Source organism: Dromiciops gliroides, chromosome 4 (assembly GCF_019393635.1).
Source record: "Dromiciops gliroides isolate mDroGli1 chromosome 4, mDroGli1.pri, whole genome shotgun sequence".
Lineage (NCBI taxonomy): Eukaryota > Metazoa > Chordata > Mammalia > Microbiotheria > Microbiotheriidae > Dromiciops > Dromiciops gliroides.
Window position 1 is genome coordinate 139,079,293 of NC_057864.1, and position 27,537 is coordinate 139,106,829.

The 27,537-nt window shown below is 34.6% G+C and overlaps 1 protein-coding gene across 2 annotated transcripts in view; it reads right to left on the reverse strand.

Annotated features, from left to right (window-relative positions):
• The window catches only part of CHRM3 (cholinergic receptor muscarinic 3), a 633,202-nt gene that overhangs the window by 294,373 nt on the left and 311,292 nt on the right, over positions 1–27,537 (reverse strand). For both annotated transcript variants that reach the window (XM_043964242.1, XM_043964241.1), the window contains exon 3: positions 1,794–1,889. The gene's annotated coding sequence lies outside the window, so the exon portion shown is untranslated. The remainder of the gene's footprint in view (positions 1–1,793; positions 1,890–27,537) is intronic.

Consider the following 27,537-nt stretch of genomic DNA (forward strand, 5'->3'; position numbering starts at 1 on the left):
TATCCATAGGTAATTATAAATATTCTATAAAGTGTATTTGAGTATGTCAAATAATTGTAATCTTTTGAGATGTATTTGTTGAGTTTTTTCACACATTTTTGTTTTCTTTTTTATTGTTAAAGATTTTGAATTTGAAGTACATCAAGTAGTTTATGATATAAAGGGAACGAGAAACTTTTTCAAATGCAATCATAAACATTTTAAAGTCATAAGTCTCAATTTCCCTAAATAAAGCTCCTGTTTGGAATTAGTAGTCATTCTGCATAAAGGAAGATTTTTTTTTACCTACTCTGCAATTAGAAAATCTTCAATTCCATGTACTTAAAGATTCATATGATGTATAGAAGGTAGACAATGAAGGAAACATTAAACCTTCAGACTGTAAACCAAGTAGCTGGCAAACAGAAAACCATTCACAAGTCAGTGGTCTGGTTCATCAGAAAGAAATAGAAAAAGTGAGTGCAAGATTATGCATTCTGATATTCAGTGTATTTGGGTACCTGAAAGGGTCATGCAGCAGGAGAAATGAATGATATAATATACTTTCTTACTTTTTATTACAATAATAAATGGTCATTGGATTTAAGTAATTATTATTTAAGCACCTACACAATGACTGGTAAATAAAACTTTTCCTTTTGATTTGAACAGTTTCTAAAATAGATTGCATTATTTTCTTGATATGTCAATTTTCCTACACTTGGGGAATCATATGTTGAATTCTGGACCAAATATAAGAACTTAATATAAACAAATATAGAAAAAATCAGTGAAATGGCTCTTGGATGGATTTAATGCTAGTAAATTACCCAAATTTACTTAGGATTAGATAAATTTTAATGCCAACCCTTCTTTACATTAAAGCAGAAAGTTCAGAACTGAATCCTAGAATCAGATTTAACTAGAAACCCTTTGAATTCCAGAACAATAGAACTAGGAAATACTAGCTTTTTAAAAATTTCAGTATTAGACACACGGAGTAATTATCACAAGCTCTGACATAGCACATAAGCTGTTGAGAAATATGCCTCTCTAGATAAGGAAGAATCAGAATAAAAAGTGAACTTACCAACCTAGATTCTGACAAACCAAAAAATATGCTTTTGAAATTTTAGAAGACAACCACTAGGTCAGGTACCTTTCACAGGTATGGCTAGAGGGAAAATTATTAACCAAAATATAACATAAGGTAGTCACTAAATATAAAGAAAATAATTTTTATTACAGGAAACTATAAACTTTTATCTTAATAAACTTAATACAACTAGAATAAGAGAGAAAGTGGGTTTTCTCAGTAAAAATGCTATAATGGTTTGCCATTTCCTTTTTAAGCTGATTTTACAGATGAACTGAGGCAAACTGGTCTTCGAAACTTGCCTAGGGTCACAAAGCTAGCAAGTGTCTGAGACAACATTTGAACTCAGAAAGATGAGTATTCCCAACTCCAGGCCCATCTCCCTGCCCTATAGATGCCCATACAAATCCTATTTTATATCTGTGAACCAAAATATGTGCCAAAAGAATCTATGGGCCATGACTCCATTCCTGCACTACAGCTTTCCCTTCTGCCTAGTTAGGTACATGTCAGGCTGAGTAGTAAAATAATAATAATAATTAAAAAAAAACCCCACAATACTATAAGCACATATTCCACAAAACTGTAGGGAAGAAATTTCTTTTTTTGCATCCATGAATTTTCCTTTACAGAAGAAAAATTATCTATGTTGGAAAATAGATAATGTTTATATAAAGGGACTATAAGAATTAAGAAGTAAAAATCATGTTTTACATACATGTTCCAGGTAGAAACATCAAATCAAGCCACTGGACCAGGCACTGTGCTGTATTTCTCTTCTTGAAGGAAACCTGGTGTTCTATAACCATGAAGGCTGTAAAACAAACACAGGAAAAAAGGAAAGATTAGACTTCCATAAAGGAAATAAGACAAAAATATTTATAATATAGTACTGGCAAATCAGGATAACAAAGAGGGACCAATGAAAGGTAATTCAGTGAAACACACTGGGAGAACACTTGTACTAATAATAGATAGTAATTATGGTTGCAAAGTGTTTTACTTATGTTAAATCATTTTGATGCTTACAACAACCCTTTGAGATAGGTCCTATTATTGTTCCAAATTTACAGATGAGGAAACTGAAGCACAAAGAGGAAATGTGACTCGTCCATACCGTGTTGGAGGTAGGATTAGAAATCAGGTCTTCCTGATTCTAAGCCCTGAATTCATTTGTCCCCAAACTTGTACTACTGATGTATAAAGTAGAAAATTGATAAAAATCACAGAATTTTAAACTAGAAAGGGAACTTAGAGGGCCTCTAATCCATAATCTACCTGTGTAAATGTGTGATGCATTGGATTTAGCACTCGGCCAGGAGTAAGACCTGAATACAAATCTGACATCAGACACTTACTAGCTGTGTAATCCTGGGCAAGTCACTTAATTTTGTGTCTCCCCCATTAGTTTCCTCATAAAATGGAGATAATAATTGCACCTGCCCCTCAGGATTGCTGTGAAGTTCAAATAAAATAATTTTAAGTGCTTAGCCCAGTGTCTAGCACATAACAGAGATTAACAAATGCCTTTTCCTCCCTCCCTTTCTTCAGCTTCTTCCTTCTTTTCCTCCCTCCTTCCCTCCCTCCATCTCTCCTTCCCTCCTTCTCTCCCTCCATCTCTCCTTCCCTCCTTCCTTCCTTTCCTTCCTTCCTTCCTTTCTTCCTGCCTGCCTGCATGCCTTCCTTCCTGCCTTCCTTTCCTCCCCTCCCCTTCCTTCTCCTCCTTTGAACATTTGGAATGACTAATTAATGGAAGTGGAGCCCAGTAAAAGGCAGGTTGTTTGTAGAATCCATGACTGTGCTACTGTTGGTGAGAGACAGAACAAGGTGGATTTTCTACCAGAACAGATTATTGGCCACAAACCTCATAAAAGTTTTTATGGAGGAAAAAGAAAAATTCAGTATGTGGTTATTAGGGGTCTAGGGAAAAAAGCATATTTTATTTCCTATCCACAGATAATTGCCAAATTTCATGGATCCCAGAGGCACTTCTGGACAAGAGTTTAGCTAAAACTAGCTTAGACCCAAACATCTTGTACCTGTCAGATTTATTGATCTACTAACTGCTTATAATTCATTAATTTACTATGCTATTTGCTTATTTATAAACATCACCCTTACTTTCATAATGATTCAGGTCCAAAAAACAGAAGAAATAATAGAAAATATCAAAAGAAAGAAATATTTTACTTTTCACTACGAAGTGGAGATACAATCACAGTAAAAGAGTCATATGACTTCCAAAGATCAGTGTCACTCAATAAAGGCTATAAAGAAAAAAATAGGATCAGCTCACCCCTCAGATTATAGAATTTCCTTTACCTGGTTGGGTTGGGCTTGACAATCTCTAAGGTCTCGTCTAGACAATGACATTAAAACAATAACTTGAAAAGATGACTTCACTCTCCCCAAGGCAGTAACATCTATTTTAAAACCTCTTCTCATTTAGAAATTGCCCTTCATTACAAATTTGTTATGTTCTGTATCATATTAAGGCTTGCTTTTGGCCTTATGGGGGAAAATTGTTTGCTTAAATAAGCAATTCTGGCTACTAGATTCTCCAGGACAGAAACCATTTCCCAAACAACCATTGTGTGTCAAAACCATAAGAGGAGTTTCAGGAAAGTAAGTCTGGATACAGTGACATGCAGATATAGTCACTTTTGCAATGAACTTCAGTGCTAGATAAATAATGCTTATTGCCATGAAATGCCATGTTTTTCTTGAGCTAAAATTGAGACAGAAAATGAAGTCAAAAGATCGAGTCAAAAACAAAGCAACTATAAAAACCAAAACAAAATGCAGAGCACCTCATAGTGTCCAAATAGGGGGAAATTTGGATAAGGCATTTTAAGAATGGTTTACAAATGATATGAGAAAAGTGAATTCTTTCTTTTTAAAGGTATAAAAGGCTCATCTTATCTCTTACTTTTTGCCATATGTATCTCTGAAAGTGAATTATAAACTTTTTAGTCTTAAGGTTTAATGCATAGGAGTTGAAATATTTGGCACATTCTCCAGGGTTAACGGTTGAGGAGGAAAAATGAAGTCTATGAGATGAGGAAGAATAAGTACCAGAAACATGCAATTCTAGTATATGAAAATATGTATACACAAAACCGATGACATGTATACAAAAAGGAATTCCTTAAATAACAATTCTTTAGCCTAGATAAGTATTGCCAGAATGTTTATTATTAGATATAAAGGCTGAAAAGAGTGAAGGAAATTTTACTCTATTGATAATTTTAGAGATCAATGTTAATTGAATAGTAATAAGAAATAACAAACACTTAAATATGTCAAGCATAAAAGAAGGTTTGATAAGGGACTATTAGTAGATATATCATTTCTGATCCCACCTTGGTGATAAAGATATCATTTATGTAAAGTCCTCTGTAAAACATAACGTGCTATATAAATGCTAACTACTATTAAAAGGAGGTACCCTTCTAATAAGTTCTTTTAAAAATTAATTAAAAAAAAACTCCTTATAAAATTAATCTGAGGTACTTCCTGCACCCTCCTCCAAGCACTCCATGCAGTAAATTTGTCTGCATTTTGACATTATTGAACATCCCAACCTTGATCTTCAATAATTTTATGAGGCTTAGAGGAATATGCCTGTCAATTTAGTATACTATGCCTCTTTGCTATCAGCCACTTCATTTGGAAATATGCCTAAAATTTGTCCAGACAAAGGTCTCTTATTATTCCTCAAGGACTTTTTGAAGTAAAATATCACTAGAATTTAGAAAGCATAATAGGATAATATATATCAAATGCAGAAAATTTTATTAGGAGCTGTGGGAAAAACAAAAGGACTCTGATAGAAAGCCCAGGGTGTAGCATTTTCATATAACTCTCCCTCTTATTCTGCATGAAAGATATTTAATCCCCCAACTTGAAAGGAAAATAATTGAAACCTAAATAGAAACATCACTATTTAATTTAACTGCAAATTATCTTTGTCTTTCTCAAAAACCCACAAAGCTCTAATTAGAAAATCTTTTCCTTCTAAGTTTGGTGGGAATAATCTTACAGGGAAGAAATTTTAGGTCTGGATTCCACATAACTTTACTAATGATTACTATGGACCACTCTGGGATACCACATTCTTTAGGTATTGTCAAAAAAGCTCAAAGATCAATAAATACTTCAAGGGTGGTAGAAAGGAAACAGGTAATTTCTCTCCCTTCATCTTTGTGCATAATTCTCTATTTCATTCCCCCTTTATTAATTGCTGCCATTGATATTTGTTATGGCATTAAGATAGGGGTCAGCCTATATTATAGTCAGCCTTACTATCAATTTAGGCCTGTAATTTAAATAGGGGAAAAACAAACAGGTTGTTCTGTATGCCAGATTGACTTTTCCTCTATTGAAGCATACTTTAGTTCTGTTTAAAGTTTTCTCTGTACCTCCCCTTTCTCCAGACTCATAAGAAGCAAAGGAAGGTGAATAGTTCTGTTAATTAGAGGAAATCATCATGTCTGGATGTCATCCTTTTGCAAACAAATGAGACATCCCTATAAAGAGACACCAATTTGCTAATTGAAGTGGACAACCAATTTGCCTGAAATAACTAGATGTATGATAGGAACCAGAGCGGGGAAGTCATTGTTAGACAATTAGCAAGTAGAAGGAATGACAAGGAAAAAAATAGGAGGAAGGGGAGAGATTTCTTATTCTTCTATGTTTTCCTTTTAAGGAAGTTCGCATTTTTGTCTAACTTTTGGGAAGTTGGCTGCAGAATGACAATCACATGAAATGGATTTCAAGCCAATGAATATCGTGCTGATTTCTGAATATATGCACTGTGCAGCTAAATGACCATGTTGACAGTGTTTTTATTGATGGTTCAGTGGGAAATGTCAGGTTGAAGTAAATTAAAATAAAAATTTACTTTGAATATAAAATATATCTTTCAAGCACATAAAGAGGAAGGAATTTTAAGGAAATTAGTGCCACTTTCAGTTTCTTAACTGTCTTTACATTTTGCTATAATGATTTTTCCTGACAACATAATCTCTAGAATTATCTCATTAACTAGCTGAATTAGATGAGTTAGAATTAGGAAGACCTCTATTAAATATCATATCTAATATATCCAGCTGATCATGGTCAAATAATGTACTTTTTCTGAATCTCAGTTTCTTCATCTCCAAAATGGGGATAATAACATTTTTGGTACCTCACTCATAGGATTTTAGTTAAGCTCAAATTAGATAATGTTTGTATAGCAATCTACCAACTTTTAAGCACTATGTAAAATTTGTTATGATTATTCCAACTAACCTTTCAGTGACCTAAGAAAAGGTAATAACTTTTACTAATCAACTAAGAATACAGACCTACCCTTGTATTAAAAAAAAAAAAGTTGTCTTTCTCAGGAACCAGCCAGTTAATATTAACCAGAATACTACTAACAAATTGGTGGTGATTGAAGATAGGATACATACAGAAAAGAAATAAATTTTAGTGCAGAAATGTATTTTCTAAGGCTAACTGAGAGATAGCCAGTGGTGTAGCAGATAAAATTGAACCAGTCATTAGGAACACCTAGTTTCAAATCCAGTCTCAAATCCTCAGACACTGACTCTACGATATTGGGCAGGTCATGTTACCTCTAGGGGCCCCAGGTAACTCAATGGCTATAAGTTGTACAGCAGGTGTAGATCTGCAATAGTAAAGGGGGTTTCCTCACTAGGCTTTTGCTTTGCCAATAAAGTCAAAAGTCAGGTTAAAACAGAACTAATAATTAGAAAATCTAATCTATCTTCAAAATACTTCAGAATAAATAAAGCAATGTGTAAATTAAATTTAACAATTTATTAAGTTCATGCAACATGAGAGTGAATGGACCAGATGCCAAGAATATGAAAGAATAGATTTCTTGCTGTCAAAGAGCTTGGAATCCAGTTGGAAGTATAAAGCATGAATATAAATGTTATAAAACATTAGAACTGACAAATGTTTAGAATATATTTGAAAGACATGAACACAGGGAGGTGAGAATACAAGAGTTGAGGAGACAGCTTCATGGAGGAACCATTATTTGAGTTGGGTCTTAGAGGAAAAAAGGATTTTAAAAAGCAGAATTAATGAAAAAGAATTTATTAAATTCTTTCTCTGTGCCAAGCATTGAATTAAGGTTGTGAATTTAAACAAAACAAAACACAACAAAAACTAGGACATTCCTCGCCTGCAAGTTTAGCTTCTAATACAGGACAAACTCACAATGGAGAGTGATGGAGACTTTAGTTGAGAAAATTACAGAGGTAGAAAATAGGTCTGTAGCAGAGAGATTTACATGCTGCATTCTGGAATATTGGAAGAAATGATTTAATCATGAGAGGAAGTGCTACTTCTGTGGTGGCAAGGTGCTTTGCAAAGTAATTTAGGTACCAGCCAGTGAAGAGAGAGTAAAATGGAGACTGGTGGTTATGACTGTCCTAAAATAGTGATCTGAGAAAGGAAGTCACCAGTTAAATCTCTCAAATGGATGAGATTACAAATCCATTTAAGTGTCTGAGTGATAGTATGTCCATAATTAAGTAATCATTCCAGTGTATTAGTGTCAGTTACATAGTTGAACTATATATGGAATACTATTTTCATTTCAGGGCACTACATTTTTAAAAAAAGAGATTGGCAAGCTGAAGAATGTTGAGTGAATATAGTGACCATGTTTGTGAGAGTACTGAAGATTCTGTCCTATAAGAAACGTTTGAATCAAATATGAATGTTAAGCCAAGAGAAAACATTTAGGTTTTGGGGAGAAAACCTTAAAAACCATTATCAACTAATTGAAGGACTGTCATGGGAACATTCTTGAGAAGGAATGAGACTTATTCTTCTTGTTTGCCAGGTGGCAGAAGTAAGAACAATGAGTAAAAGCTGCAAAAAAGGCAGAATTAGGTTTAGCAATGAAAGAACTTTAAGACCATTTTAACTATCCAAAAGTGGGATAGGCCACATTGGCTAAGTTCCCTCTCACTAAAGCTCTTTAATCAAAGGCTGTCTGTCCTTCAGTTGGTTATATTATAAAAGGGGACTTTCTTAAGGTAGGGTTTGAACTAGATGGACTTGATGGATCCTATCAACTCTGAAAATCTGTGATCGTATCAGACTTGAATTTTTCAAAGGTTCTTTTCAACTTCAATTTCTAAACATTTTCTAAATAAATCAGGCATTTTAGGATAAAATAGGTACTGTACTTGAATGAATAAAAGGGTCTGAAAAAAAAAAAACTAAAAGGTGCCAAGGTTAAGGAATAACTGAGATGAAATTTAGTCCTCCTTAGACAAAAGAAATTGTACAAAACTACCTATTCAAGGAAAGACAAATTTACATAAGGACATTCACAGCATAATTTTCTAATTCTGGAAATTGATAAAAAAATCTTTGAATGGATTTAATAAAGTTCCCTCCACAAGGACCTCAGAATGCTTTATTTTCATTTTTGTTAAACAGCCTACTGCAAATACCAGATTGCATTATGGTTTGTAAATGTATAAAATATTATGGTGCCATAAAAATGACAAAAAGGAACAAAAAGAAAAATAGAAGGAAATATATGAGCTGAGTGAAGGAAACAGAAATAGAACATAATAATACTGACCACAATAATGTAAAATATAGAAGCAACTTTTGGTAATTAGGCAAAAAGTGATCAAAGTATAGACAGGGCAATAAGATATTGTTATGGTTTTAGCAATGTTTCTCCATAAACAAATCACACACACGTGTGTGTGTGTGTGTGTGTGTGTGTGTGTGTGTGTGTGTGTACTTCATCTTAGCAAACTACAGTTTAGAACTTCCCTTTAGATTCATTCTTTGTTTTGTTTAATTGCTTTTGTTGATATTTTTATTATATTAATAATGAAAATATATTTAAAGAAAATAAAGGCATGACTAAAGAAGCAGCTAAAGTCCTGTAAGGACAAATAATTCACACAAACTCCAGGGAAAAAACCGTAACAAGACTGAAAATTTCTGATTTAGCCCAAAGTTCTATTGTTTGCTCCACAATAAGTTCTATAATAACTAAGTGAAGAGTTTTACTTTACTTGGTTTCGGCCTTTTGGCCTAAGACAATGCTAAAGCAGGCTGACATTTGGGCTGTAAATTCTGCAGCTGTGTAATCACTGAGGGCTAAGAGACCTAACTATACTTGGTTCAGCTCTTAAATTCCTTTTGAGACAAAGACAATGCAACTTATAATTAGCAAACTACCATAAGGCTTAGTGTATGACACATGAATAGAATGATTCCTTCTTCTCCTTCCTTGACTAGAGACTTAAAAATAGAACAGGAAACCAAACCAGTGTATTTGCCCTTCTCCTCAAGTTACCAGAATGGGGATGTGGAGGGAACAAGAGAGTAAAGTTTGAATTTGGTAAAAAAAAAAAAAAGCATCTTACATTATGATTTAATACAATTTTGTATCCTCATGATATAATGCCTCTTTTTTTGATCTAAATAAATTAATATAAACAAAACCTAAGGGCACAGGGGAAAAGGTGTGTATCAGAATGAATTATTTTTATTCTTCTCCATGGACACTTTATGAGTGATCTATCCCATCAATAAGAGTTGGAATAATTTGACAAAGGAATTAAAATCCCACACAACTAGGGGTATCATTGATTCTAGCATTTTTATATTAGCTGCCTAAATGAAAATGAGCAATAAATAATATAAAATGACTACATAATCATTCTTTTCTACAGTAAGTCAACACAATCTGTTTCCTTCCTAAAGTATTTTCAGTTAAAGATAAAAAGGAAACCTAATTAATTGATTTACTCAAGTCAAGATAATTTTTGTTGAAGGATTAATCAAAGGATAAATAGAACTTCAGAATTTGGAGAAAAATTGAAGATCATCTAGTGCAACCCTTTAAATACACTATCAATTTAAATGTATTAGGGATGAAGCAGGGCAGCTAGGTGGCACAGTGGATAAAGCACCAGCCCTGGATTCAGGAGGACCTGAGTTCAAATCTGGCCTCAGACACTTGACACTTACTAGCTGTGTGACTCTGGGCAAGTCACTTAATCCTCACTGCCCCGAAAAAAAGAAAAAGAAAGGAATAAAGCAAAAGGCAATACGAATATTCTCAAATCTCATATTACTATTACTTGACTTTCTTTGTTCAATGGTTTCTTTATATACTGAATGTATATCTTGCCTCAGAATTGGAGCTGTTTGGAAAAAAAGAGTAGACTATATTTTTTACTTGGTTTAAATTAATTTCTTCCTACAGATAAAGAGTATTTTTTTTACTGCTCCGCAACTCTATTCTATAATACTACATAAAATTCAAGTAATTTCTTGAAGAGTAAGGTCCAAATTTAGATGCAACTACTTCAATTTTATCTGTTATTATTCACCTGCATATAAGTTGGCTTACTTCCTCCCTGACTAGCCCTAGGAATATGTTCTTCACAATCTTGCCTCTGCATATTTGCTCACATCATTGCCTTTCCCTGAAATTCATAATCCAATTTTCTCTTATTCATCCTTCAAAATCTTATTCAAGTTCAACCTTTTCCAGCCTACTGTAGTCATTTTCAATATTCAGTAATAATAAAAATATCAATAGTCAAAATTTATATGGCATTTCCAGCTACCTTGAGGTGGATGGTACAAGTAATTACTGATTTGCAGTTTCTGATGTTGAACTATTTGACAGCAGCAAGGATTTTGAAGCCAAGAACTTCCTTTTCTGTGTCTTCAGTTGCTGTGATTGTAGCATTTGTAGGAGTAATTCCCAAACTGCATCTACACAGGTGTCACTTCCCTGCATGATGTCTGGAGGCACTGGGCTCTGTATGGGGAAACTGCTTGGCATTTGATGAGGGCTGGGTTGGAATCAAGATTTGTGTTTTCTGGGGTTGTACCACAATCAGTATCCCAGGTCTGTCGGTCAGTTGGTGGTAGTGGATCAAAAGTTGTTGCTGGTGGCAATGAAGAAGGAGGTCCTTATTTTCTCAATGATTTCTCCCTTCAATTATGTCAATGGGAGGTAGGCTAGAAGAAAGTTTAGGGAATAATGGAATTCTCAGGGCTCCTGGATTCCCAATCAGAATTTGAGAGAAGATGGTGATTAATGTGATTGAGATTGGTTTTGCCTAACTCTGCATGTGTATATGTATATGTACATGTATATGTATATATGACTTACATGCATGACTATAGTCATACACATACATGCATATGTGTGCATATGCGTATATGTATGTATATGTGTATATATGTATATACATACAAGCAGATTGATAAATAGATAGACAGACAGACAGACAGATAGATAGATAGATAGATAGATAGATAGATAGATAGATAGATAGATAGATAGATAGATGATAGATAGATAGATTGATTTATTTTACCTTCTCAGGTAAAATCTTAGTTCAATTAGTCATCACATTAGGTCTCTTGTTCAGGTGCTGACCTGAAAAAATAAAGTTTCACTGTATGAAATCTTACAACTAAAGCTACTTAATTTCTGTTGATTCATATTTTAAAAGTCCATCTGTTTGTCTGTCTCTTTCTCTGTATCTGTTTCTTTCTCTCTCCTTTCTTTATCTCAAGGATGGCTCACATATAAAATAATATGATGCTTCCAGATGCATTACCTCATGTAATCCTCTTGGCAATCCTAAGAGTTAGGATAGCGCAAGAATTATTATACTTATTTTATAGATGAGTAAAGTAAAACTTAGAAAATTGAAATAATTATAGGATCATTTTTTAGATCTGGAAAGGCCTTTATCATAAAGCTAGTGTTTGTTTTTTTCTACCAATATGCTTACACAAAATTAAGTGTGTCCAGAACAACTCACTTCCCTCAAAAAAGGAAGTAGGAGCTCCTTGTTATATGACATGCTATATACCTGCATGATGAATGGCACATTGCCCACTACCAGTTATCACTTAGTACTTTGTTTTTAGCATCTGGATCTTCTTTCTTCTGATCTAGCTATCATTAAGCTACTTCCGTAGACTTTTTCAAGGGTTACCTTAGCTCAAGTTTTGGGTTTCCGCAATTCCTGGTCTTAACATCTCCAAACTCCAAGCTAAAGGAATATGGAACACATATTCTTCCCTGGGCTCCTCAGCCTATTTCTGCTTGACATTAACCCTTTTTATTCTACAGAAAAGAAACTATGACAATGTATGAGTTAAAATTCAAATCCAATTCTTCTCAATCCTGTCTAGTAAGATTTTCACTTAAGACAGCAGTCTTATTGAGGAGATAATTATCAGGTATTAATCCCAACTCTAAATGGAAATTAATATATTAATGTGGTTCATTCCATATACATGTATTCAAAGTCAATTTTATTGAGCCACATGATGCAGAAGAAATCAATATCCACTTTTCATTAAAAAGCAATTGGTTATCCTATGAATAGCAAACACTGAGCTTCACACCTTGGTCAAAATTAACAGTCTGCCTTTGTATACCTCTGAGATCCTAGTTTTCTGTCTTCAATCAAACTGAAGATTATTTTGGGAGATGAAGCTTTCCCTTACTCACTCCACTTAGTAACTAACTTTTCCCATGGGCTTTGCATAGTTTCCTTTCAATATTCTGATACACATATCATGTCTATCAGTCAAAAATAATTTAAGCACTTTCTTATGTGTTACACACCATGTTAATCCCTGAGGATACAAAGAAAGACAAAAATGATCTCTTCCCTCATAGACCTCACCTCCTTTTTGGAGAGACAGCACATGAAAAAATTGTGTATATAAGTAATACACAGTATAGATGGAAGGTGATGTTTTTCTGGGCAGTTGATTACTTGTTGTAATCCAAGCTCCTTTGCCTTTTAGAATGTCATATTCAAAGGTCTGTGTATAAAGAAACTTAGCTGCCTCTTTAAGGAAGCTAAAGGGGAAGGGGATAGGGTAGTATTGATAGAAGGGAGGGCAGAAGCAGGGGAAAAAGAGTGGAAAAAAGGAAGGGCAGCTGACAAAAGGGAGGACAGATTGAGGGAGGCAGTGGTCAGAAGCAAAATAGTGGTCAGGAGGAAAGAAAGGAAAAAAGAGTACAAACAAAGGGGGAAAGAGGATTGAGGGAAATAAACAGTTTATAATATTAACTGTGAATGTGGCTGGGATGAACTCTCCCATAAAATGGAAGCAAATAGCAGAGTGGATTAAAAATCAGAATCCTACAATATTTTGTTTAAAAGAAACACATTTGAAGCAGAGAGATACACACAGAGTAAAGGTAAAAGGTTGGAGGGGAATATATCATGCTTCAGCTGAAGTAAAAAAAGCAGGGGTAGCAATTCTTATCTCAGACAAAGCAAAAGCAAAAGTAGATCTAATTAAAAGAGATAAGGAAGGAAACTACAGTTTGCTAAAACGTATGATAGATAATGAAGTAATATCAATACTAAACATGTATGCACCAAGTGGTATAGAATCCAAATTCTTAGGGGAGAAGTTAAATGAGTTATAAGAGGAAATAGACAGCAAAACTAAACTAGTGGGGATCTGAACCTTCCCCTTTCAGAATTAGATAAATCTAACCACAAAATAAATAAAGAAGTTAAAGAGGTGAATAGAATGTTAGGAAAGTTCTCTCTGTTCCACAGAATCTATTATCTCCAGCACAAACCACATTTCATTAAAAATTGCCAAACACAGCCATCTAAATGCAGAGAAATGTTTTCCTGATCTAGTAAATATATTTCTCAAAACTCTGGCTGCTTAGAGTAGTTTCTCCTTCACCTGATAATTCTGGAGTTTGGCTACAATATTACTTGGAGTTTTCCTTTTGGGGTCTCTTTCAGGTGTGATCAATGGATTCTTTCAATGATGATTTTATCCTATGATTCTGCAATATCAGGGCAGTTTTCCTTGATAATTTCCTGGAATATGGTGTCTAGACTCTTTTTCTGATCATGGCTTTCAGGTAGTGAAATAATTCTTAGATTATCTCTCCTGGATCTATTTTCCAGGTCAGTTGTTTTTCCAAAGCGGTATTTCACATTTTCTTCTATTTTTTCAGTATTTTGATTCTGTTTGATGGATTCTTGGTGTTTTATGGAGCCATTAGCTTCCATATGCCCAATTTTAATTTTTAAGGCATTATTTTCCTCAGTAAGCTTTTGCACCTCCTTTTGCATTTGACCAATTTTTTCTCCCATTTGGCCAACTGTATTTTTAAGGCATTGTTTTCTTCCGTCAATTTTTGTGCTTCTTTTTCCACTTTTTCTTCCATCTCTCTCATCTGGTTTTTAAAAGACTTTTAGAGCTCTTCAAAGAAGGTTTTTTGGTCTTTGGTCTTTGATCATCTTCTCACTTGAGTCTTCACTTGTAGGCATTTTGACAAACTCATCTGAGTTTGTTTTCGTCTTCCCTTTGCCATAGAAGCTGTCCATGATAAAGGTCCCTATTTGTTTTTTACTCATATTGTAGCCTATTTTTATACTTATAAAGATGTAGTCAGCTTTTGGGGCACAGAGGTCACTGTTGCAAGCTTCTTACTGCTCTCAGCTGTCCCACTCTCAGCAGTGTTGAGCTGCAGTTTTGTTGAGCTGCAGCTTTGTCAAGCTGCTGGTGAGTCAGTTGAGTTGCCCTCCCCTTTTGCCCAGGTGAGACAGAACTTTCCTGAAGTCTTCTAAATAATCTCAAGTAGGAGGATTGTGCCACTCTTTTTGTAGGTTCTGTGTTTCCAGAATCTGTTTAGAGGCTTCATTTAATGTTGTTTTTCAGGGAAACATGGAAAAGCTCAGGCAGCTTCCTGGCTTCTCTCCACCATCTTGGCTCCACCCTTCACCTTGGAAACACATTTTTATTAAGCTGACATAATAATTAGAAAGAAGTTTCACATACAGTTACAGATATAAAATAAAATATTTTCTTGAAATGTTTACATTACCAAAGACTTGATCTAAATAATCTAAGCATTACAAGGAATTAATCTAAATTAAGAATATCAATGAGCAGTTAACTAAAAGAACTGACTCAACTCTCAACTACTTTGCAACAAATGTATCTCTCTCTCTCTCTCTCTCTCTCTCTCTCTCTCTCACACACACACACACACACACACACACACACACAGATACTTGCAGAGACACATATGTACAGAACTAGCCAATATTATAATTAAGCTTTATGGTACACACAATGTTCCACAACTATAGTCACACAACTTTGCAAAGAGGAAATAAAAGTTTGTCTTCTCAACTCTTCTCCAGTGCCAGGATCCTCCTAAATAGAAATATATAATTTAGGGATTTTGATTTTTATTTCATTGAATTGTTTTATTTCTTGAACATATTATTTTCCTGGTTATGCCTACTTCACTTTGTTTCAGTCATTTATCTTCATATATTTCTCTCAATTTTTTATATTTCTTGTGACATAGTGATATCCATAAATCTTGTACCATATTTTTTAGACATTTTATACTCATTGAATATCTATTGTGTTTCTATTTCTTTGGTAAGACAAAAAATGATGCTTTGAATATTATCTCTGGGTAAAGGACCCTTCTTTCCATCCTTGTTGTTTTTTGAATATGTTCCTAGCAGAGATGTTTCAGGTAAAATAATATAAATATTTTATTAGATTTTTAAAGCATAATTCTGAATTTCTTTCCCAGATAGTTATCCAATTCAAAATCCAACCAATTTTCTATTATTGTACCTTTGTTCTCATGCATCCTCTTTGCTAATTTACTGAGTATGGAGTAAAACTTTTCAGGGAACTTGCTCTCACTCTTGCTCTCGCTCTCTCCCACTTCCACATTATTTTTAAAAGGTGGATGTTGAGATCAATTTATTTTATATCACTTTATATTTTACTGAATAGGCATTTGATGTGACCCAGCTCAATGCAATTAATGCAGTGGCATCTAAATGGGAATATTTAGAGACTTCCCTTGAATTGGGAATAAACAAACAAACAACCCAAAACAAAGCAAAATATCATTGTTAATTAAAGACAATCATTATAAAACTAACACTCTCTTCTATTTTGCATCTGGTTGTTCCTCTTTTGGTTTTACATACAAATTCTCTCAGGCTGTCCTGGATTAGTTGTATCTCATAGTGATCTCTATGGAGGGTTCTATTCTCTACTTTGGTTAATTGTACTCTTTCTAGTCTTCCGTTTTCCTCCTTTGTAATATTTTGCCAAAAAAAAAAAAAGCCACCAATAAGAGCAAAACAACAACAACAAAACCAACTTGAAAAAAATAGTTTTTTCATTGACTATAAAAAACTAATTGGCAAGAAGATTGTATTGATTGTTTCAGATGATTTCATGTTCATTTTTGCTAACTTTTGCGTCAGATAAAAATTTTCATACTCAATGTCTTTATTTTTGTCCTTTAACCACTTTCACATAATTGACAGCTTGTTTAAACAATTTAAGTTGAACTACTTTGATTGCATGCAATACTTTTTGTTCTTTTCTCCTTCATATTTGCTATTTACTTTAATTTTACTTTAGTCAATGGTGCCGTATTCAATTTATTATGTCAGGGACTAATTTGATTGGGGTACTAATTCTGGGGACTTTTGACTATTTGGCTATCTGACTTTGTTAATTTAATGTGGGCCGTTTATAAAGTTCTACCACACTGCTCCACTCCCAAATTGATAAGCAAAGGATTAAGAAGCCTCTTAACTAAATTATCCAAGCAGAGTTTAATTATGAGATATTATTTGAAATTAAGAATACAGGGAAATAAAATGTACAACCTGACTGCTTTCCTGTGGCCTCTTTGCACTGTGTCTCTTTCCCACCTGCTGCACAGAACTTCTTGAATACAATAAGATCCTTAGCCGCCTCCTGCCTCAGGGCACGTTACACTTTCCCTGGTTTGTATTAAGGCCTGTAACCTTGTCAGTCCTGTCTCTCCTTTTCCTAACCAAACTCTCCTTCGTCCTCCCCTCTAGTCAGCCCCTCCTTCCTTCTAGTCCGTCCTTGCTCCTTTTCTATCTAGTCCTTCTGTCCCCCTCCTGTCTCACTCCCAGGTCTATATATACCTTTTCTTCTCTCCACTCAAATCTCAGGGCTTCCTTTGCCCCCACAGACCAAGCTAATCCACCAGCCAGGGCTGTGGCTGGTTGGGGTGGGGGAGCACTCCAAGTTTCATGTGCCTCAGCACAGGCCATCCAAGATCCCCTCAGGTCGGAGGGAACTGGGGCTTTTTTTCCCCACCAGCTGTCTGATCTGGCATCTTGCATAGCCCACGGGGCTTTTTCCGCTCAGCCAAAGCTGAGGAGGAGGGGGAGAGACCCTGAGGGCCTAAGGCTTTCTAATTTCAGCCTAAAGGTAGGGTCCACAAATCAAAACAAATTTCCACATTACTCTCAGCATTGTCTGATTGATACTGAAGAAAATAAAATCAATGTACAAGAGAGAGGTTCCTGAAAAGCACATTACTTTAAAAAATGATCTCAACTCTTATTTTCCCATAGTTTTCATATTCTTTCTTCTCTTCATTTTCATACTGAAGCACTCAAATATCAATGTGTATATTGGCTTATTTTGAAGCATTCTATTAATTTCTTCTGTATTCATCTCCTTATATAATTATATGTCCTAAGAATTTTCATGATTGTATGATTATACTCCTTAGGAGCAAAGCAAACTGAAATGCTCAAATAACATGTTTCTTGTTGCCTTTGAGCATGTGATAAGATCAACTATTTTATTCTCCTCTGATGAATCTGTATGTCACCTTACCATTTTACTAGAATTTCTTTTTAGTTTCTCATTTCATTTATAGTATGTAAAAGATGGTGCATAAAATTAGTCATTGATTAAAGATTCCATGTTAATAATGACATAAAATATTCATAAAGAAACTAAGCATCCTCTGTTCTTGTTTGTGATATTCCAGTAACATTGGTATGGAACCTCAATGGAACAACCATAACTGGGAAAGAAATTCTGTATTTTTGTGTCTTTTATAGAGCTGTAATGGTTTAAATAATGCACTACCCAATATTCAATATTCTGGTAATAGGCCAAATGGCAGTAGGACTATATGGAAAAGGAAAGTAATCACTACTACTTTCCTTGTTTATGAGTAGTTCACAAGCAAAATTTGCACAATTATTTCACAAAGTGACCAAGAGGACAAAGTCAGTTAGAAAAAAAAAGTTAGTAAAAGAGTAGTTTATTAGGATCTCCTGTGTGTGCCCAGTATTTGGGAGTACCAGCTCCATTTGGCTGCATTTCCACAAGGGCTGAGTATGGGTAGAATAAACACAACTAAAGTCAAGGGGAAAACAGAAGTTGGCCATGTTACCCCTCAATAGTCAAGTTATTATTTGCAGAAAGGCAGGTATAAGGCTTGAGGCAGATTCTTTTAAAAATTGCATGCTCTCTGCTAACAGTGAGAAAATGGAAAGAGAAGGGATAACTTAAACCCATTCCTCCCCAAGTACTCCTAGAATATGTCATCAGTGTTCTTCAGAAAAGGATTGGAGCTGACACAAAAATAAGACCTCTTCAGGCATTGTGGCCCAGCTTCCACAACTCGGACCCAAGGCATCTCAGTTTTATCTTAAACACTGTTTTTGGCTTGGTATAGAATCTTGAGAAGTTCCATTTGTTTTCTGTTCCCCATTGTTGTTATCTGTGAAAGGATAGGCCAACCCATTGCCAAGCATTATAGAATTTTAGAGAGCTGTGGTGGGAAGTGAGTACTTAAGGCCAATATGAACTACCTTCACACACTTCTCATGAGGCTGGAGCATACAGCCCTCAATATGAAACAGAAGACTTCCCGGTAAGTGATATATACCTGGATCAGGCAATAGAACCCACTCCAAAAATCAGAAAGGGATGGAAGAAATATGACACAGAAGAATGACTCTGGTCTTCCTTAATTTGTCTTTCTTTAAAAACAATGGCTCAATCCAAGAGCTAATGGGGGAAAAGGATGGTAATTGCATTGCTAGATCAGATGTAGGACACTTTTCCCATAAATTCCCAAGAACCAAGAAAATTACCAAATCCACTATTAAAATTTCATTTAATTTCAATGCATGCTTTTCCACTTAAAACACAAAACCCTGCTGTTCATCTTAACAAGCTCTTCCTGAGCCATTTATGGGGCATTAATCAGATTTTGTGATACAAAATATATTTTTCAGTGTCACAATAAAATGACATTCAAACTAATTTTGAAATCTGAAGATTTCTCTTATGGCTACAAGAGTCTCTGTTTTCAGAAATACTATTTAAGTTTATATTTGAATAGCTAAAAACAATGGCTAAATCCAACATAATCAGTTAATATACTTAACCAAAATTGTTTTTGCTTTTAAATGTCTTCTGAGCAATAGAAAAATATCCAGGTATTCAATTAAATAAAGGACTCTAACTTAAAACACTAAAGGTAATGTTTTATTTGATTACTAATGTGAGAATAGGTGCTATCAAGAGAAGTAAATATGATTAGAACTGTAGTCTACAATAACTCTAACCTATTGAACTAATGAATTAACCATGTGCAAAGATACAAACTATATATACATTATATTTGCACACAGACATAAATAAATGTGAACATATACATAATATGTATATATATTATATACATACAGACATACATTCAGATTTCTCAAAGGAAATATATGTATGTGAAAATGAAACAAAATATACATGGAGGAAAATCGTAGACTATTATTGTTGATGAGGCCCTTAAAGATCATAGCATCCAATTTCTTCACTTATTTTAATTTTATACCCTTCCCCTAAAAAATGTAGTGACTTTCCTAAAAAACTAACTAGTGACAATGTTAGAGATTCTGGTTCACCATCCCTTCAAAAATCCCTTCATATTATTTCCCATAATAGCTACATTAGCACAGTTGGATACTGAAGGTGAATAGAAAAATATGGAAGTGATAATAGAAATAAAGCCATTAACTGTAAAAAGTTAATTTATTTAGATGAAAGTACTTATTATGAATACAATTACTTTGGTCTGACATATATATATATATATATATATACGTATAAATGTATTTACATACATATATCTGTATTTATATGTATATATCACTTATGCAAGGATGAGCCAGAAAGTCCAATCCTTAAAAGACCTAAATTTCAAGGTTCTATAAGAAGATTCTGACAAATTTAAAAACAAAGCATCAAAGCAATCCCCACAAAAATCTATTTTTAAATTAACTTTCTAAAATTCTGAGACAGGTAAACTATGAAAAGAACACTGATAATGCATAAACTGTATTTTAACTAATAGCATTAACAACTTTCCATATCTCTCCTTTTGCTGGAAGTAAATAAGGCAAAACCATTGGAATTTGACCAGTCCATTTCCTAGAGGAGATGTTATTGAGGACTTAAAAGTCCCAAAGGAGGATTGGGTGAAATAGATAATATAGAGTATACAAATTGCATAATCAATACTTCAAAGGTGACCAAAATAAGATCTGCACATCAATCTTTTAAAAAGTTTATTTTCTGAGCATCAAAATATAGACTTAGTATATTAACATCCAAAACAAACTAAAAGGATAAGAAGCTTCAATTAAATTGTAATTCTTTACTTGAAATTCTAGATGGCTGCATAGTATTTTGCATGACTTTCCTGTCTATGTAATAATAAAGTGAGAACAAAGTGCTGGTGTACAAATCTTCTCAGTCACAATTCCTACAGGGAATGTCCATCTGGTACTCCCTCTCACTCTACTCTTCCTTTCTACTTCAACATAAGTTGTATCCTCTTCATGATCTTTGGCAATAGAAGGAGGCTCTACTCCAATATTTAATTAAAGACTTGGCTATAGCCATTCACTTTGGCCAGAACTATTCCTTATATATTTTGCCAAGGCAAATAATATAGATACAAATAGACAATTAAGCTCCATAATGTTAATCTAATTAATTAATTAATTAATTCTCTACTTTCTGATGGAGTATGGAAGGTAATCAGGGGAGAGGTGCACTGAGAATTAGTGCAGTAATAGAGGTGTAGTCAGTCAGGTATATTGCTGCTATTGTGTTCAGTGTGAGACTCCAGTTTGATCCTATGAACTAGCAATGGCACAAATCCTGAGTCTAAGCTGGGTAAACACCCTGATTAGCCTTTGAAAGATTGATTTCTGATTTAGACTGCAAACTGCTGGGAATTCCAACATACTAGTTGTAGGCACAGATACCTCAGTGTGTTTGGAGACTGGGAAATATGTATACCTGGGATATTAGGTTGTAAAAGCTTTGGACAAGACTGGATCAGGGTTGTTGTTGTTTATCCCTCATTTTTGAAGAGGGCTAATGATATCACAGGGTGATGTCTTGACTTACATGGGAATTGGATTTAAGTGAGGCAGAGTTGCAGAAAGTCATCAGCTTCACTCTCTTTTCCAGAGTCATCAGAGTCCAGTGGCAAGACAAAATTCAAGATGACTGGCAATGGCCTGTGTTACAGTGGATGACCTTGGTGTCTTCAAAGTCTGACCAAGCTATAAGAACTCTACAGTGACTGTTTTAGCCACCTTCATGGTCAATGGAACAAATTGTTCTCATCTGCCCATTCAACAAGAGGAAGTCTTCATATACTTGGGATAGACATCCTCCTAACTCACTGACAGGTGGTTACCCTAAACCTGGTGTAGTCTATCTGCTTAGATGTTTTTACTAGGGTACGGCTGCTGTGCATGCTACAATTTCTTGGAGCCACAAGTGAGAGTTGGGTGACAGATGAATACCAAAGGTGGATGAGCAGCTCTGAAAAAGGATGGTTAAACCTTCATACCAAAGGTGCTAGCCCTACATGAACACTCAGTATGCCCCCTGGGAATCAAGGTATTGATGTGATAATAGCTATTGTCAGTTGAAGCAAACTGTTAGTTTTTGGTTCTACATATTTCAAAAAAGTAACAGTTGCTCTCAGCTGAAGATCCAGGAGGGCAGATTGCTTATACCTCATTAGTAGGTCTAAATAGGCACTACCTCATGATCAATATTCTGAACATAGTTGATATCTATGAGGATATCTGGAACAGTCATAGGATGTCCTTTTTTATTGATGATACTTAATAGTGCTTACCCTATGTCTTCTCAATAATTAAGACGTCGTTTAATTTTGTGATTCTAAGTTGCAGAAAGTAGAAGTACATAGCAAAGGATATCTAAACTTTTACAGAATTGTACTCATGCCATTGTTCTACATGAGCTGGTACTCTGCTCTGAGTTCTAATCAGATATCATTTTCTTAAATCTCTACATGAATTAGTGACTACAAAGACTGAAAAGTTAATTTTCAAGTCCCAAGAAATAAAGACCACAATTACCTTGTTCTCAAAGCAATATGGGGTGATTCATTTTGAGGAATGGAATTAGAAGACACTCCCTAACTACACTCAAGATCTTTATAATCAAACCAGGGGAAAATCTCATATACATATATGCATACATAGGTATATGTATAAATGTGTATGTATATATGTGTATATTTACACATATGTGTACATATAAATATATATGCATGTATGTGTGTGTGTGTACATTTATATATAAACTGAAAGAGAAAAAAAATAATTGTATACGGTTCTTAAATATTTAAACAGAGGTCCCAACTTTTGTCTGCTAGATCTGAATACTGATTAGGCTTGCCATGGTATGTATATTTTGATCAGTTTCTTGATGAGTTCTCTTGGAAAGACATATTTTACAAAATCTTCCCATTTGACTTCCTATAGTTCACAATTTTACCTCAAGAAAAGCTCCCAGCAGCATCAGTTTTAAGTCAAGGAAATATAAACATTCAGTTTTCTATTCCCAATGCATTTAAAAATGAAATGACTCAGAGCTAAGGTCAACATACAGGCCCAATTTGAAACTAAAGGGAAATGCTTAGTTCAAAGCCCATAACATTGGCATTTTTCTTTGCTGGTGATAACAAATGTCTACTATCTATCAGAGAGTTTTGATCATTCAAGAGATTTTGCATTAGTGAGAGCACTTGGTTAGAGGAAAAGCATCCAACAGAGGAGTTTTCTTTTATTCCTAACAATTAATTAATTAACTGAAGCAAGTAAACACTATTCATTAACAACATCTAGGTGACTTTTGGCACAAGAAAATTGTAGACTACCAGGAACTAAGCTAAACAACCAAAAGTTTGCCATTTCCTTTTCTCCCTTCCCCTACTCCCATGTTGCTGTTCTGAGATTAGGTTCAGTATTGAAGCATTCATTTTAAAAACAAGAACTGGCTTTTTTCCTAGTACCAGCTTAGTTCTATTATAAATCATTTGTGTGTGACATTCATTAGGAGTGAGAATTTAAACCATGGAGCATCGATGACAAGCATCTTCAAAAACACATAGTTTAAATTGATGACTTATGCTATTGCCATTATTACATAGTTCGGCCAAATGAAAAGGAAGAGACAGTTCAAGAACTTAGATCATTTGCAAAGGCAACATATCATTTGAAAGGACTCAAGAGATGAATGAACATAGAATAATACATTTTGGGTTAGATTCCAAGCTCTAACACTTACTGAGTTGTAAAACCATGTAAAAATCACAAATTTTCTGAGAATGACCTCGCTCTTTTACAATATGTAGTAATAATATTTCCACAATTCCCCCACATGCTGAAATTGAAAATATTCCAGAAACCATGAAATTCTATATAAATGATTTTACTGTTATTATTATTAGACAGCAAATGAAAGGCACAATTTATTTAGCCCAATAAATAAGTATCCCTTCATCTGTATTTTGGCTAGGAAAGGCAAAACTTACTAAAAGGATTGTTCTCACTCAGTCCACCAGCAAAGATTTATCATGCATTGACTTTTAGCAAAACACAATGTAGGTTACATAATTTTAAACTTTACCATCAACAGCATGTTATGATCTTTTGCTGTAATGTCTATCTTATTTTGCTTCATCAGGCAAAATCATCCTGACCCTTTCCTCTGAAATATAGTTTCCAGGCTGTACATTAGGGTTGACATTTATTTTAATTCTTTTTTTGGTAATAAACATTTTTATTTATAGTTTGGGGTTCCAATTTTTATCCCTCTTTCCTTCTCTCCCCTCACCTCTCCCTGAGCAGCAAGCAGATATGGGTTATACATGTACAGTTATGTAAAACATTACCATATTTGTCATTTTGTACAAGAAAACTTTATTAAAAGAAACCTTAGCCACTATACTTTGCTCCTCTCCTACCACTACTTGTACAGTCTTCCATGTTGTCACCCACAACCAAAACCACATTAAAGGAAATTCCTTCTTACTTCCCTACTCTTCTGATATGTATCTGTCTTATGCCAGCCATTATTTTAGGAGAGTTCCTGCTACCATTCTTTACTTCACTCCCTCATTTACATCTACCACTTAACTAGTCTACCTTTCCTCCACACATGGATCCTTTCCTCTTATGTTCATATACACTCTGCTATTATCCCTGGATTTAGTCTGTAAATCTACTTTTCTTTTGTAAAATTTTTTGTGTTTTTAATTTTTAAATTTTTTTAATTTAAATTTAAATTTTTGTAAATCTCTTTTTCTATGGCCCACTCAACATCCTTGTAAATGCCCTCAACCAAAGAGACCCTCTCTCACCACCAATAGCCCTTTTCTGTTGTCTCCTTATCTGAATGTAAGTCTCAAGGGTAGGAGCTGTTTTTGTATTTTTCAATTTTTATCTCTAAAGTTTAGCACAAATATTTGCACAAAGTGTAACAATTTTTCATGCATTCATTCACAAATACATTTACTTACTGAAAGACCAACCTTTGAACACTAATATTTTACTGGCATACCAGTAATTTCCAAGAAATTACAAAGGATTATCACTCAGATGATAATGGAGAGGTGCACTATTGATGTGACTAGACTTCCACAGCCTTAGCAGATAAGAAATTACAAAAAGAACTAGAATTTTTTTTAAAAGCTAAGAAATTGGGAACAGCTAGGTGTCACAGTGGATATAGCACTTGCCCTGGATTCAAGAGGACCTGAGTTCAAATCCAACCTCAGACACTTGACACTTTTTAGCTGTGTGATCCTAGGCAAGTAACTTAAGCCCAATTGCCTCGCCAAAAAAAAAAAAAAAAAAAAAAAGCTAAGAAATTAATTGGGCTGGTTTTGTGATGGGAGAAGACATAACCAATTGATAGCCATGTGCTCCACTGATCTCTTCATACTGTCAAGAGAAAGTGAGGAGAGCCCCCACCTCCCCTTGTGACAAATGTATGAGAATACATAAATAAGAGTAACATAAGGTAAGGAGGCATGGGTGAGTTGTGATTTGCATCTGTGATGATGATATCCCCACTCATAAGATCACAGATACATTAAAAAAATTGAATTCCTCTTATTCTTCTCTAGCTGTACTTAGGACTTTCTCTACTATAGCCTAGAAATCTCTTCACTCTGGAATATTACTCCAGCCCTGGAATACACATACTGGAATTCCTCTTTGTACCTGCATCCTCTCCCTCTGATTGGATGGCTCCTCCTAGAACTTCCGTTTAAGAAGGACACCAAGGCAAGAAAAAGGTCATTGCTTTGGATTTTCTTTATCATGCCCCATTGCTGGGAAGCTTTCCTCTCACCACCACATTTTTTTTGTGGGGCAATGAGGGTTGAGTGACTTGCCCAGGGTCACACAGCTAGTAAGTGTCAAGTGTCTGAGGCCGAATTTGAACTCAGCTCCTCCTGAATCCAGGGCCAGTGCTTTATCCACTGTGCCACCTAGCTGCCCCCTTACCACCACTTTTCAGATTCCTTTCATGTATTTTCTTCCCCCACTAGAATTTAAGCTCTTTGAGGGCTTAGACTGTCTTTGTGTTTTTATTTGTATTTCCATTGTTTAGTTCAGTACCTGGCACTTAGCTTGTGTCTCATACATGCTTGTTGCCTGACTGAAAAGTACTTACTATACATCGTTATGATATTGAAATAAATTTTAATTGATCATTTTAACTTGCTATAATACCAAATTTAAATAGGTTAAAGTTTTCATTGGGATGACCTAGAATGATCTCTGCCCCAATTTAATAATAGAAAATATTTAGGCATGCTTTATCTAGGGACACAATTAGGGAGTGACTTGAAAAGTTTAACCAATCTATTTTATAAGAAAAAAATAAATATAGATGCTATAACTTATTATGCTTCAACCTAGTCTGGTTTTCATTGTTTCTAGTCAACCCCAACACTCACTCATTATCTTACACTCATGTAGATGTTATGTAGCACTCTTAAATTTTTTCCATCCAAGAAAATCATCTCACTTTTGGCTTTCACATCTACCAAAAAGGAGCTGAACTCCAGCAAGACCTAAAAATATTTTTAAATCACCAAGAGTATTCATTCCTTATCTAATAATTAAAGGGAAAGCAGAGGTCTAGAAACTAAAAGAATAGAAATATGTCAATGTCCATCATGGAATCTAATTCATTAGATGTTAGTAGAAATCAGTTGCTTATTTGAAATGAAGTCTGGGGAAGAATAATATGTGAAAAGGCACCTACAAAGTGGTTCAAATATTGCATTTTGTAGTAACTACTCTTTTAACTACTATCTCATTTGAAAATTTTTCTCCTTTTCTACTTAACAAGGAAATCAATTCCAAAGCCTTTGTGACATTACCTAACTTGGTAACAAGAAAGCAAGCTGGTCACTGCCTGTTTGTTGTTCATTCAATGAGCATTTGGGGGCAGGTAGGTGGTGAACTGGATAGAGCACTAGCCCTTTAGTCGGGAGGGCATGAGGTCAAATCTGACCTCAGACATTAGCTGTGTTACTCTGGCCAAGTCACTTTACCCCGATTTCCTTAAACATCTGGAGCTATCTCCAGTTGTCCTGATATATATGTTACCACTGGACCCAGATGGCTCTGAGGAGAAAATGAGGTTGGTGACTTTACACAATCCCATTCACTGAAAGTAATGACATCAATCTGATGGCAAGGTCCTCTTCAAGAACAAAGAATAACAATAAGCATTTATTAAGCACCTACTATGTTCCAGGTACTGTGCTAGGTTCTGAGCATACAAAAAAAAAATCAAACAGTTCTTGATGTCAAGGAATTTGCATCTATTGCCATTTTATTTTTTCATCTTTTCATTAATTAGTCTTCCTTGAATTTTCTAGACTTGTATTTCATTTCACTTTCATTATGCAGTACAACACTCAGCTTCTCTTGAAACCTTCCAAAAAGCACAAGAGAATAACTGAAAACCTGAAAGGCAAGTCCAAAAGAAGGAAAGAATAAGAGTAGGAATCTAAATAGAAAGAGTTCTGAAGTCAGTTGGTCTAGAGTAAGTTTTTCTGAGTAGATGCTGACATTTCTACAAAGCAAAAAAAATTTTAAAACATCAAAAACAAAAAACAAAACAAAACAAAATCCAAACAAAAAAACCCCCCAAAAACAAAAACAAAAATCCTTTAAGTTAGGTTTTGACAGCAA